General features: G+C 37.7%; 1 protein-coding gene across 40 annotated transcripts in view; it reads left to right on the top strand.

Moving 5' to 3' along the window:
* PTPRD (protein tyrosine phosphatase receptor type D) overlaps positions 1–13951 on the top strand; it is a 1707428-nt gene that overhangs the window by 727234 nt on the left and 966243 nt on the right. For all 40 annotated transcript variants that reach the window (XM_030566328.1, XM_030566329.1, XM_030566317.1 and 37 more), the window contains exon 6: positions 1753–1789. The gene's annotated coding sequence lies outside the window, so the exon portion shown is untranslated. The remainder of the gene's footprint in view (positions 1–1752; positions 1790–13951) is intronic.

Genomic DNA, 13951 nt, shown 5'->3' with positions numbered 1-13951 from the left:
GCTGAAATTCCCATCCTCCTCCTCTCCCCCAAATCAGCTTGTGGCCGACCTCTGACATGGAACATTTCAGCCTAAATGATTACTGTTTGGCAAAGGTAGAGCAGCTGAAAACAGTTCTCATTAAAAAGATCCTATCAGGCAACTTTGTCAGTAGGCAGTGCTACCACCCTGCCTATAAATGTAGACCACAACATTAACTACAGAATTACCAGTGGCACTTCAAAAGTATCTGTGTGTGTTTGCATACACACACAGGGAATTTATTGATATGCATCTCTACCCCATCATAAAGCAACCCAATATAACACGAATTTGGATATAACGTAAAGCAGCATTCCGGAGCGAGGCAGGAGGCTGCGCGCTCTGGTGGATCAAAGCAAGTTTGATATAACACGGTTTCACCTATAACATGGTAAGATTTTTTGGCTCCTGAGAACAGCATTATATCAGGGTAGAGGTGTATAATAATTCAATAGTAAGGCTTCAATTCAGCAAGGTACTTAAAGAACAACAAGGGAACTCTTCATGTGTTTGAAGTTATGCATATGTTTAAGTACTTTGCTGAATCAGGGCCAGCATTTTCATCTTTCTCTTATACCTGTTATTACGTAAAATTAATACGATGCTAAAGTAAATTTAGTATTGGTATATGGCGATATGCTTGAATAGTGTTTTTGGTTTATAACATGTTCAGCTCCCTTTTGTGTTCTTAATCTGAAATGTAAGTACTAATATATAATAGGATGTTTAGATTTTGTGCCTTTTGTAGTATTTCTCTACCAGATTATAAATCTGAAGAATTAATCTTCATTAATGTTATAGTGGGAAAAAAAATGTTGGGAGACAAAAAGGTGGAAACTCATTTTATTGCAGACAAATCACTCTTTGATTGCCCTTATTAAACTAATGGGTAACTTCAAGCCTTAGTAATGGGATAACCATTGTTATACTACTGATAACTTTAACAAATGTTAGCATTTCTAGAGAAATGCATCCAGTTCAATTAAATAAATGTTAATTCATTTGTGAATCAATTTTATTTGTTCAAAAAAGCGATTTATACACTAAACTGATTTCTCTTCCTGGTCTTTATAGAAAACATTTTATTTGAGTCCCTCCATGTTTACAAACATCCACCTCCATTTATCTCGTGCTTCTACCCCTACTGCTCCTTTGTCAGCAGTTGCAGGGCATTCTGATTCCCTCCAGCCACAAATGGTGTATCATCTATAATTAGCTCAGTTTTCTCTAGCCTTCAAACCAAAGCCTTGGAGTGTGGCCTGAACTGGTGTTGCCTGTTTTTTATACCTCACAGAGAAGTAATTAATTTGCTTACCCCCTGCAAAAAAAGCCATTGGTTTCTAGATAAACCTAGCCAAGAATATTGTTTGAACTACAGCAATATATAACTTGAACTCTTTTCTGCTTAGCTACCCTGGGAGTTCAGTGTTCACTGTGAAAATGCATAAACTCAATTGTAGGGAAGTTTGAAATTGAATTTGCCTCAGAACATTGAAAAAAGAATGATTACACTTAAATTTTAAAGGTTTTATTGAACTTCTTTTCTGATAAATAATGTTCCATTCAAAGTATGCTAGTCAAGGATTTAAGTCAATTGATTTTTCCACAGAGTATGCATGTATTAATTACCCATCGCATAGAACCATCATTTACCTGGTTTACAATATTTCTAATGTCTCACCAATTATTGTCAGTGCTGATAGAGTGATTTTCTTTCTTGTATTTTCCCAGGTCTCAGGGTGGAGAATTCAGAACCTGCAAGCTCAGGGTAAGAAGTGATTTTTGTTATTTCTTAAGCTTCAACTTGTATATTAATGTAAGAAATCACAATCCAGGATGGGGCTGCTGTACTCAGAGAATGAGAAGGAACAAGTCAGTGCTCAATTTATTGTTAAAGTCACCTGGTTTTTTTGGCAGATTGTTGGTATACAGGTCTGTTGCCTCACTGTTTAAACTGGCAATAAAGTGGTTCATTTTTCTCTCTGGAGTGGTTTGAAGAAGAATATATTTTGTAGTGAAGCTTTTACTCCTTTGAGGCTACATTCATGTAACCTGGCGACATTCCATTATGGGACTAATATTAATATAGTCATCAAATATTAGAGCCAGTGTGATTTCAGAATGGATTAGATAAAAATGATTCAGAAGGTTTATAAAACTGACAGAAGTCCTGCAGACATAAATGGCAATTTTATACATTAAAATCTTTGTGGAAAAGCTTCTTTGATGAGAATGTATAGCGGCATCCAGCAATAGAAAGTAAAACTTGTTTTATTACCTGTCAAGCTTTATCAAAATGGGTTCCCTCAACAAATGTTTAATGTCACAGCTTCAGGGAACTGAGTGCAAGACAGGTACCTGTTACAATGAAAACAAAAATTACTGGAAACTTGCGGTGACTACAATTTGAGCTTTTTTTCCTGTCTTGGGTAATACTCTATATTTCTTGGGAAAACTACAATACTACACACATTTGGACCAAGTATATACATGTTTACCATGAGGATGGTATCATTTAAGAGCATGTGAAATAAAAGCTGTTAAGAGTTAAAAGCTTAGCATTACCGCGAAAATATTCTCTCATGTTTTAAGGTTGTTTCATAGTATTAAATATAATAAAGTCAAATGTTTGTTTGTAACAAGATGATGTGGTTAGCATTCAATTGGGAGCAAACTCATGAGGTAACCTCATTTGTATAACACAAAATAGCTGTCATAACCTGCATATCTGGGCAAAAGATAAAACTCCCTGAAGAGTAGAAACCCGAGAACAGACCTGTCAGTTCTATTTTGTGATTCTGTTGCTTCTCTGAAGGCAGCAGTTTAAAATGCAGCCCAGCAAACGTAGTGATAAATTTTATTTTACCGCTTCTTTGTAATGAGCTACATCCTTTTAGCCCTAAGTTATATTTCTGTTTCAGAAGCTTTATCTGTGAAAACCTGTACTGAAATTTAGTTTTCTGTGCTATAGACATACAAGGCATCTAAGAAAATATTAATTTACTTTGTGGGCTAAGATGGATGGATATAATAAAAACAAAAAACCCTGCATCCTTTATTGTCCATGAAAGTTCTCCTTCTCCATCAACTGTGGAGTAGAAACTATTATTTCTAGATTACTGCATTGCATAACAATAGTTGAACAAAGTCTCCACTGCTGATCTGAAAGTGATTTATAGGTGTACTGTGTAACTGTTTAATTGGTTCTTTTACAGTAATCTGAATAAACCGTTTGTACTTGTGTTTGTGCTCAGATTTACTCTTTGAATTGCTAGATTTTTGGGATTTAGAAGGTAATAGTTCGGTGCTTTGTAGAATTATTTTGGAATTAGGGTTTGCAGGTCTTGGGTTGGTAGCAAATTTTAAGCATATTAACTTTTGCATAACAGTCTCTTTTATGTCTCTTAAGGACTGTTAATAAGTGGTTCAGACACAGCTGAGAACATTTAACGCACAGCCAGTTCTTAATGAACGTACAGAGAAATGATTTGTAGGGCCTTCATACTATTATAAGGCCACTGTTTCATTAAATGTAAATATTGTACATAGTGGTTGGGTTCTCTCTTCCCCTGGACAGCTGCTGCTTTATATTGTTCTTTACACTAGTAATCCTTTATCTATTAGGGAAGGAACATGGAAAACTAATGATGATCCATTTTGAGGTTCTAATGTTCCAACAGGTTTATGGTTATGAAAGTTTCATGTCTATTTAACAAATCTATTTTATTTCACCAATATGAATAGACCCAAATATTTGGGCATGAGTAGTGTCAATAAGAAAAAATGAATATACAAACTACTAAATAGCATGGAATCATTTAAAAGTACAATTTCACAGAAATAAGAAACAAATACTTACCCATAGTTCCAAGAGGTCAGGGAGGAATGCAGACAGTTCCTTCTGGCAGTAGAGGATGTTTTGTTAAATAAGCTTATAAAAAATTATTGGAGCTATTTTTCTTTAAACATATTTTACATTCATTCTAGACAAAATAAAAGTGGGGACAGGTTAGAAGTTCTAGCCACTGTGGATTTATTAGGGGGAGAACCTCATGTACAACTACATCATGTTTCTAGGTGATTCAAAGTACAATGAAAAGATAAAGGATCTAATTCTTCCTTGATGTAACTCTATTGACTTCAAATGAATTAAATCAGGGATGAATTTATCCCCAGATAAACAGAGTTATAAACTTGTCAGGAAATCTTTTGACACAGTTCTGCACAATTGCAACAGGGTAATATGAAAAGAAGGTCCAAGAGTCTTAGGCTATGTCTGCATTACAAGATAGGTGTCTGATTCCCCTGCTTGTGTACACATACTCATGCTAGCTCTCGTGGACCAAACACAAGTACAGATAGCCGTGTAGCTGCAGTAGCATGGGTCGTGGCAGTGGAGGCAGAGCTAACCTATGCTGAGTACATACCCTCCAGCTTCAAATGGGTTTATACCAACACGGCTCAGCCATGAAGCCATTACCCATGCCACCCTGTCTATGCTGCTATTTATACTCATGCCAGTTTGATGAGAGCGAGTATGTGTACCTAAGCAGGGGAATCACACTCCCTGCTTGTAGCATAAATGTAGCCTGAATCAGAATATAGGTTTGTGCAAAGTTCTAGCTGCTGCCTTGAGGAACTCTGCCAAAACTGGTGGGGCAAGTTCTAATACTTCCTTACACAAAACATAGTGTGGTATGACCTCGCTTAACCCCAGTTCTTATTAAATAACCAGAAGAGTCAAATTAATCAAGCTTAATTCAGGCATGAAGTTTTTCTCTGAACTTGACCCACATCTATAGGTATGCATGTCACATGCACTGTCATGGAGATCTTGGCACTGACTAGCTTTGTGACCTATGCTTGCAGGAAAACAACCATGCATTCTGGTCACCTAGGGCTGGCATCCATGCTGGAGATCTGGCATACCTGCTCACTTCTCAGAAATGTATAGACTTGAGATCGTTCTCTCCCTACATCTCAGAGCCTGGTATGCTGCTCTCGACTTACAAAATGCCTATTTCCATGTGACAGTCTACCCTGGCCACAGGACGTTCCTTAGGTTCATTGTAGGAGATGACCATTACCAATTCACGATCCTGCCCTTCAGCACTGAGGGTCTTTACTGATGACAGCACATGGCATCCTACCTCCACAAAAGAGACATCCACTTGTATCCTTACCTGGATGATTGGTTCATGGTCACTCCAGATCCCAAGAGCAGGCTGCTGTCCATCAAACTGTGTCTGTTCAACATCCTGGGCCTGAAATTGAACAAAGTCAACAATTATTCACCATATAAAGAACAGAATTCATTGGGGGCAGTCCTGGATTCGACCTTTGCCACAGTATTTTGACCTCTTTCCAAATTTCAGATTTGACTGAGCCTCTATGTATCCCTCAAGACCACTGTAAGGAATTACTTCAGGCTCTTAGGTCATATGGCTGCATGTACATATGTGAGCCACACACACCAGACTGAAACTCAGAGCATTACAGGCATGCTCAAGTTGGTCTATTGTCCTCAGATTTAGATAAGTTGCTATGCATCCCAGACAGAGTGTTGTCATTTCTAACCTGGTGGATGAGCCAAGACAATAAGTGCAGAGGACTTCCCTTCCCTCTTCCTTGTCTACTTATCAGGGACCTAGCTCCTTCTTGGGATCTGAATTTAGTGTTGTCTTCTCTGAGGGATCTTCCTTTCAAGTCTTTACCATTGTGCTTGCTCCCACACAGGTCAGTGAATATAGCTTCCTGCATCGCCATTGCCTCCACTAGGAGAGTGAGAGAACTGAATGCCTTGGTCACTTATCCACCATACAAAGTTTTCTACAAGAACAAAGTTCATTCCATTCACTAAGTTTTTCTCAAAAGTGGTATCTGATTTCCACCTGAATCAGTCTATATAGCTGCCAGTTTTCTTCCCAAAGCTGCATAATCACAAAGATGAACTCTACTCCCTTCCCTCAACTGTTGTTGAGCTCTGGTTTTTTACCTATATAAGTCAAAGCCCTTTCAAATATCTTCCCAGCTGTTTCTTACACAGAGTGCATGAGAGGTCATCCAATCACAACTCCAAGACTCTAGAAATGCAACACCAGCTGCATCATACCGTGTTATGCTGCCAAAGAGGTAAACAGCCTGACAAACACAGCATGGTCAACAAGAGCACATTCAGCCTCAGCATCCCTCGTGGCACACATCCCAGTTATGGATATCTGTCGGGTGATGACACGATCTTCCATTCATACCCTTATCAGACCTTGTGTTCTCTGCTGCCTCAAGGGAAGATGCAAATGTAAGGAAAGTGGCCCTACAGTCCTCCTCATAATGAGACTCCAAGTCTCACCACGTGGTATAAGAGCTTGTCGCCTACAGAGTAATGGATATATGCAAGTACTCAAAGAAGGAAAAATATTTACTTGCCTTCTTGTAACTATTATTCTTTGAGATATGTTGGATGGGTCCATTACCTAATCCTTCCCTGATGCATCAGAGTTCACCATCAGCTTCTGGCGTGAAGGAGGGACAGGGCAGCTTCACCTGTGTATCCTCACTTTGAAGCACAAGGTGCTTGGGGGTGGGCAGGGCTGCCTCATGAGAAAACTCTCCGCACCCAGCGCACGGGATGCACGCTTGCCTACAGTATAATGGACATATGCAATACATCTTGGAGAACAGCACTTATGAGAAGGTGAATCATTTTTTTTTTAAAAAAAACCACACCTCTGGCAAGGATCAGAAGTTTACTATTTGGGATCAACAGAGCAATTAGTTTCCTAGTCTTTCCCAGACCCTAAGTAATCTATTTACCCTGTTGATTCAGGGCATAAATCAACAGTCTTTTGTCCTCACTGGGCTTGACTGTTTCTTTGCCCTCCCTGGCATCAACCAGTCATCCTTTTTTCATTACTAGGGCAAACTAATTACCCTGATGATGTGTTGAGAAGGGGACCAGGGACAGGAGGGCTTCTATCCCTCCATACTATAATAGATGGCTGGGTTTTTATTCCCAGTTCCTCTCCCAGGAAACTGTTCTCTCAGGGTATACAATTCAACTGATCTCTAGGAACTATAAGTCACAGGAGGTTTTGTTACCATAGTCTAGGTGATGCAGGAAAGAGGCCAGAGAAACTGTCAAGACAGATAGAGGATTCAGCCTAGCCACAACTACTGTATTGTGTGTTTAAACTGTGCAGTGACATAAATATTTTTCCCCTAATACTGGAGAGACTGTGTATCTTGCTCAAATAACTTGTGCTTTTTCATGATTTTAATGCTCTGAGTTTGCTGTGTAAAAGGGACATGGGATGTCTGTAATAGGTTATTCTCTGGATTATGTAATAGGTTAATGAGGAAAGGTTTCAGAACCTTAATTTTATGTAGTTTAAGAAGAAAAAGATGTTCAAAGGGAACAAATGTAATTGAATTATGAAAATCTTAAATGGAGGTAGATAATGTCAGATTAGTTCATTTGAGTACAGCACAGATGATAGGTTTGTGGCTCATTCAAAGAAATTTCAAGAAAATCAAATTTAAAATTGGCATAAAGAAGCACATTGTAAACTAAATAAGAAATAAATTATGGGATGGTCTAGTGGGCACCACTATTGAAACAAAGGCAGTTATGTGATAACATATTACCCTGGGGAAACAGTATATTAAAAGTAACGAAATTTGATATAAACTACATAGTCTTATCTTTATAATTTGACAAACTGTTATGCATTAACCATGCCTATAATGATTTGTTTTAAGATTTGAGGCCAAGGGAATAATAGACTGAAAGGAGCTGTCCAATTTGTATCATTAGTGTTTGTGGGATAACTTAAAATTGAATGAAAATATATATATATATAATATGCACATATTAAATAATTGGAATATCACTTATTTAATTCATATTTTGAAGATGAAAAATGTTATGTATCTGGTAAGCATCATTTAAGCAATAAGACATTATGGCATATGAGTTCTATTGGGATATGGGTACATGTTAATTGAATTCTTCAAGAAGGGAGCTACTTACTGTTGAGAAACTTTCCTCCTGTTTCCTCTACTGATTGTCTTATGGAATATTTAGGAGTACCTGGTCTCAGCTCTTCCATCTTCTGTTCACACAAAGTGTGACCATTGCTTCCCCACCCCATTAGCTCCACTCCTTCCTGGAAAGGGTTTCTTGCAGAGAGTTGGGGGCTTCCTATTGGTAATTGGATAGCACCAGAGTATACAACACACCTTTTTATCTGGTGGTGGTGGTGGTGATGGTGGTGCTGCTGTATGCTGAATCATTCTAAAATCTCTTGCACGTTTCCTCTTGCATCATTTTCCAGAGCTGTGGTGCAAAGGATTGTGACTTATTCACCTTTTCTGCCTCACTGTTCTTCAAAGGAAGGGTTGATGGCTGCCTCATTCCCATCAAGAAGATCTCTGATAGGAGTTATGTGACACAGCAGGTCTGAGACCCTTCCCCTTTACCTCCCACAAAAGACTAAAGATGGGGGAGTCAGAACTGGTGGATTTGTAGACCAGCAGCTGACTCCTCCTTAAAGACTCTGGAGATCTAAAAGGAGAGACTGAAGGGATGGGATTTCAGTGAAATGAGACAAACTCGGAAAATATTTTATTAGCCTTTTGCGGTTTAACTTTAGGTTTCTAATGAAAATCCTAATTCTAGATTATGCTTGACTTCTCTTTCATTAGAAAAATTGCACAAAGCCTAAGGAATAAACTGCTTGTGAAGTTAGGTATGTCCTCTGGCTCTTTAAAAAGAGAGGTGGGAAATCACTAAGAGGAGCTGTTTGTATTAAGTCTGCACCTGCATTGAGCATTTTCTGAAATTTTCTCATGACTGGCTTTATACCGATGCCAATTATGGAAATGCTAACGGAACAGAGTGCAGGAGTCAGTTAGATGATATATCACGGAAACCATCTGCACTCAACTTGCACTAGTGCTTACACCATTGCTAGCACAGGTGGAGGTGTATTGGTGCTAGGTCAACAATGGGAAAGTTTTGGAGAACATTTCTTGTAGGCAAGGCCCTAGTCCTATAGAAGTGGTTGCTTCTATTCTCCAAACTGTTTTTATTTCTTTCAAGCTACTCTGAGCATTGCTTCAGTTATTGGAAAGAAAGGATATGTCTGAGTAGGTTTAGTCTTGTGCCAATGTAAAGCAAGTAAGTGGAACTATGGGGTCACTTCTGCGGTCCCATCAATTGCTAGCAATTCACCAGTCTCATCTCCTAGTTCCTCTGCTAGAGGACACAGACACCTCCCAACAGCAGCACTGAGGCTATTGAAGAAAAGCTGCTGCACACTTAGGGGCCTTGTGCTACCTTAGGGCCTTGCAAATAGCTAGGCTAGCCCTGGTTTGCTGGATGATTTCCCAGCATAGTTAATTATGTTATTTAGAATAAATCAATCAAAAGCAGTACTCTAAATGGGGAAAAGTAAGCAGCACCTTCCCACTGTTAGTGAAACTGTTCTGAGTCAATAAAGCCATGGGCGGCAGCTTTTCTTTGTCCAAACAGCTCTTTTTCTGCTTTCAAAATGTTGCTTGTGTCTCTGTGTGATGCTGCACTTCTGGTGGGGACTGATACTCCTCCTTTGTTTTTTATTAGAAAGCATTCTGAACCAGCTCCTCTAATCTCATATGAAAGTTAATAGCTCTTTTCGATTTCCCAAATAATGAAAAAAAAATTGTAGCAAGAGATGGAATTGGGGAACTAGGATGCTGGATAATAGTGGGAAAAAATGTTGTGGTGAAGTGGGTACCTGTTAGTGGCTGTCTAAAGGAACGCATATAATTGTGGTACTCACTAACTTAAGAGGAGGCATAATTTCATTCTTGGAAAGCATTAACTGGCAAATCATAGAGATACCTGAATGCATCGTATTGGGATGTCTGATATTTAGTCAGCTCTAATATTGAATTAAAACTTGGGGGAGGATTATTTTCATCTATATTTTTCTCCTTTTAAAAAATTTATAAAATAATAAAAAGTAAGGTTTGAAATATACAGCTTGGACAGTATATAACACAAATTCCACCTTACCTCACCCCTGTGGGCTCTGTATTACAGCTGAAAAGATATCTGATGATATTGGTATATCTATATATTTAACAGCCAGACTCTCCTGTTGGTGGTTATAACGTAATATTGTTTTTGGAAACATTTGTACCTATATGAAATATATATTTGAATTATGACAAAACTGTACAAATAAACTTGCTTGATCTTTATGGATTCTCACTATTTTTATGTTTTAAGCCCTCCCCCAAAAAAATATTTATGCACATACACATCTAGGTATTTATATCTTTCCAGTGAACCAACTCATATTTCCTTAAAAACACCATGAAAGTGCTTAGCTAGTTGTTCTTTTAAGGTACATTTCAAGCATGACAGGTAAAATATTATAGAAAAAGCTTAGAAAGCGAAATATATTTTCTTGCTAGTACATTCACCAGCATGAACTATTATGTGACTACAAATTTTTTGGGTCACACAACCTTTTACTTACATTGTGGTATGTAAATTAAACTTGAAATCAAATAGCTGGGGGGAGGATTTTTTCCTCTTATAGTGCTCCCATATTGAAGAAAAAGATATTTATTTTTATTAAAAATCATGCAGCATGTTGTTTCAGTCTACAGGATATTTACCTCTGACAGATTAAAATATATCATATAAAAACATTCCTTTTACATTTATGTATCAAACAAAGCTCTATGTTTTTCCAAGTTTAATTTATGATTAAAGAGTAACATGAATGGAAAATTAACTGCATCGTTTAGTATGTTTGTGAAACAGAAAAATACTTATATACTGAGGGTAACTATTTCTGTTGACTATGTATATCCTACTGTATGTTCAGATTTAGTTAGATTGAGGCCCTATGATGAATTAAATAGAATAATCAAAATAAAACCAGTTTTCTTGCCAATTATTTCCCACAGTTGCTATCCCATGGTTAACAATGCCAGTATCTCGTCTACATCACCTGTTGTCTAGTCTTGCTCTGAAAAGAATGATGCAGGACAGTTAAAACCAGCAGCAGCCCTGGGGGCAATGTTTGCACTAGCACTCCCATTATCATTACCATGTGGTTACAACAGTCTGAAAATATTGATAAATAGCCTAAGTGTCCACCAAGGACAAATTATCATTAGAATGATGCTCTATAATCTTGATGATATTTATCTTTTGTACCAGTAGGAATGTCATTGCATCTCTTGGGAGTCTGATTATTTCTAAGGTTAAAATGAATTCTAAAAGGCAAGGCAACAGGCATATTTTGTACTTGGATGGAGTTAAAGGCACAAAGAATGCTATCTTACACATGCTATTGTTCTGTATTAGGAGCCTTAGGTGTTTACACTTACGATTCTGCTCTGTCACATAAAACAGCAATTTAATTGTCTCAAACTATCAATAATTGCACTTTACAACCAAACTATAGAGCTTGCTGCAGACCTGGAGACAGGACTAACATGTCCTGTTACAAGTTCTAGTGGACAAGGGTCTGTTAGAAACTATATGCTAAAATCAATCAAGAAGACGACAAAGGCATAATACTTCCAAGTAGGTGGTAATTTTGTGTTCATTTTCTCCAGTTGTATCATTTAAACTATTCAGTGGTGAGAGACAAGCTTTTCCTGATGCACAAAAATCACTAGTAATGGTCATGCTAGTAGCTACCAGTGCCAATGCATTATTTGCAATTGTTCTCAGACTGATTTTTCCGACAAGTCTTTGACATTCCTCAGCAATTCACAGTCATTTCACTAAATACAATCATTGTTAGTTGCTTCCAGGTTATAGGAAAGGGGGGGTGGAGAAATTCTATTAAGCAATTACTTTATATTCAAAGGCCATGTAAATATCTGCTTATCATAAGCCTGGGGTGACTCACATTTACAAAGGATGTGGAATTGGAAATGTAAATTATACGTTAAAGGTAAAATTATTTCTTTCATCCAGACTCCAATAAATATCTGGAACATAAGTTATTTAAAATGCAGCCTAGCAAAAAGTTTTCCATTTGCTTATGCATAGATCTGCTAACTCCCTACAGAAAAGAGTTGCCCCTGAAGACCAAAAGGCTATTGTAATAACATGCTATAAAGATACAGGGAAAAATTCATGCCTCTTGTAGCACCGATCAAGTAAATGACAGAATTACACCAGGAATAAATTTGATATATTTTTCATATTGGATTTCTTTTCTATTTAAAATTCTCTTGAAACTATTTTACAGTTTTTAAAATAGTTGCAAAATATTCTTTTAGGGGCTGATCTGAAGCCCAATGAGGTCAATGAAAAGACCCGCATTGATTTTAATGTGCTTTGTATGAGACCCTTATTCCATACAGCAGTTCTAATATAGGACCTGATGCTAAACACGTCAAAGTCTGGGGGGTCAGACCCATATACTATATAGAGCTGGTGTTTTTTAGTTAAGTTATCCAAAACCTAGAAGATCATAAAATCAAAACAGAACAATTGTGAAAATGTTTCTCTTATACCTCAGTATGTTTGTAACATTCATTTATAGCACTCACAGGCAAGGCTGTAAGAAAATCACAGGCTGCAATTTTGGTGTGGAAACTACAACTTTTAACACACCACAACTTTTTATAGTTGCTACAAATTTGAGTGGTGTTGCAACTGTGTGTGCTAGGTCACCACAGTACTCTCACTCAAATTGGATCCTGGCCACCTCTCCATTGTGACAGAGTGGCAGCTGGGCCAAATTTGAATGAGAGGTGGTGCGGCCTGGCACATGGGGTCGTAACAGCACTGAAATGTGGCCTGGCTGCCCCTGCCTCATGCTTGCCTTTGGGAGCCAACCAGGCCACGCTCTCTCTTCTGTGTTGCTACCCTGCTTTGGAAGGTGAGCTGCATGCCTTGGAAGAAGATGTTGGAGGTCATGTGTGGCTGCATACCCATAGTTGGTGCTCCTTGTGGGAGTACTTGGGGAGTGGAAGGATGTCATCATTCCTTAGGAAACAGGTTGAGGGGAAGCATGAAATGAAACTAGACTCCCAGGGGTGTGTCTGCCTAGTACTTCGTTGACATGCTGAGGTGTGACATCTGTTCCTAATTTTTTATTTATGTGTTTTGGCTTTTTACGGTGCTTGTACTGACTACACTAAAACCACAGCTTTAACAAATGGTAGCTTTTGAACCAAAAATATATCCAACATTTTTACAGCTTTACTCATAGGTTTACTCATTGCTTAAGATATTAGGAATTGGTGGTAAACAATTGCCTCTTTCTCCTTCTGTATTTTACTTTTTCATTACTTTCTATATGAAGATGTAGAAATTGCTAATAAAGACTAACCTGTTTTTCTTGGAGGGAAAAATGTGTTAATTGGATTTAAGTTTATTAGACTCAGCGGCAGTCATATTTTTTTTTAAAGTACGGAGAAATTGGATTACTGATCTAAACAAGTATTTAGGCTATTATTGGCTACCAGATGAATGCTTTGATGGATAAAGTACTAGCTTTTCATCTACTTCCAACTTAAGGTCCTAAATGAAATAATTTTTTTCTCAGAAGTTAACACCATAAAAGAACCACATGTAGCTGAACACACTTGGGTGTCTTTTGAGAGGTCTGTTCAAAGTCAGTACTGTAAACACTCTGGTTAATTCTGTTTTCCCAGAATAGGAGGGTACACAAGGGTTAGATTCAGTCATGAGTGGTAAACCTTCAAGAACCTTGGTAAACATCTAACTTTGAGTTTGTCTGTGTGAAAATAATAGGACAAATTTAAGTATGCTGTAATATTTTATAAACTTTCCCCAATAATTGAAGTGCATTAACAGTAATATTTATAACTGAGCCAAACTGGGTATCTAGATGCATTCTAAGTTTTAAATGGAAAAACAAATGTAGAACATTTTTGAAATAAATTA

Source organism: Gopherus evgoodei, chromosome 6 (assembly GCF_007399415.2).
Source record: "Gopherus evgoodei ecotype Sinaloan lineage chromosome 6, rGopEvg1_v1.p, whole genome shotgun sequence".
NCBI classification, from domain to species: domain Eukaryota; kingdom Metazoa; phylum Chordata; order Testudines; family Testudinidae; genus Gopherus; species Gopherus evgoodei.
This window is presented reverse-complemented; position numbering and strand designations above follow the sequence as displayed.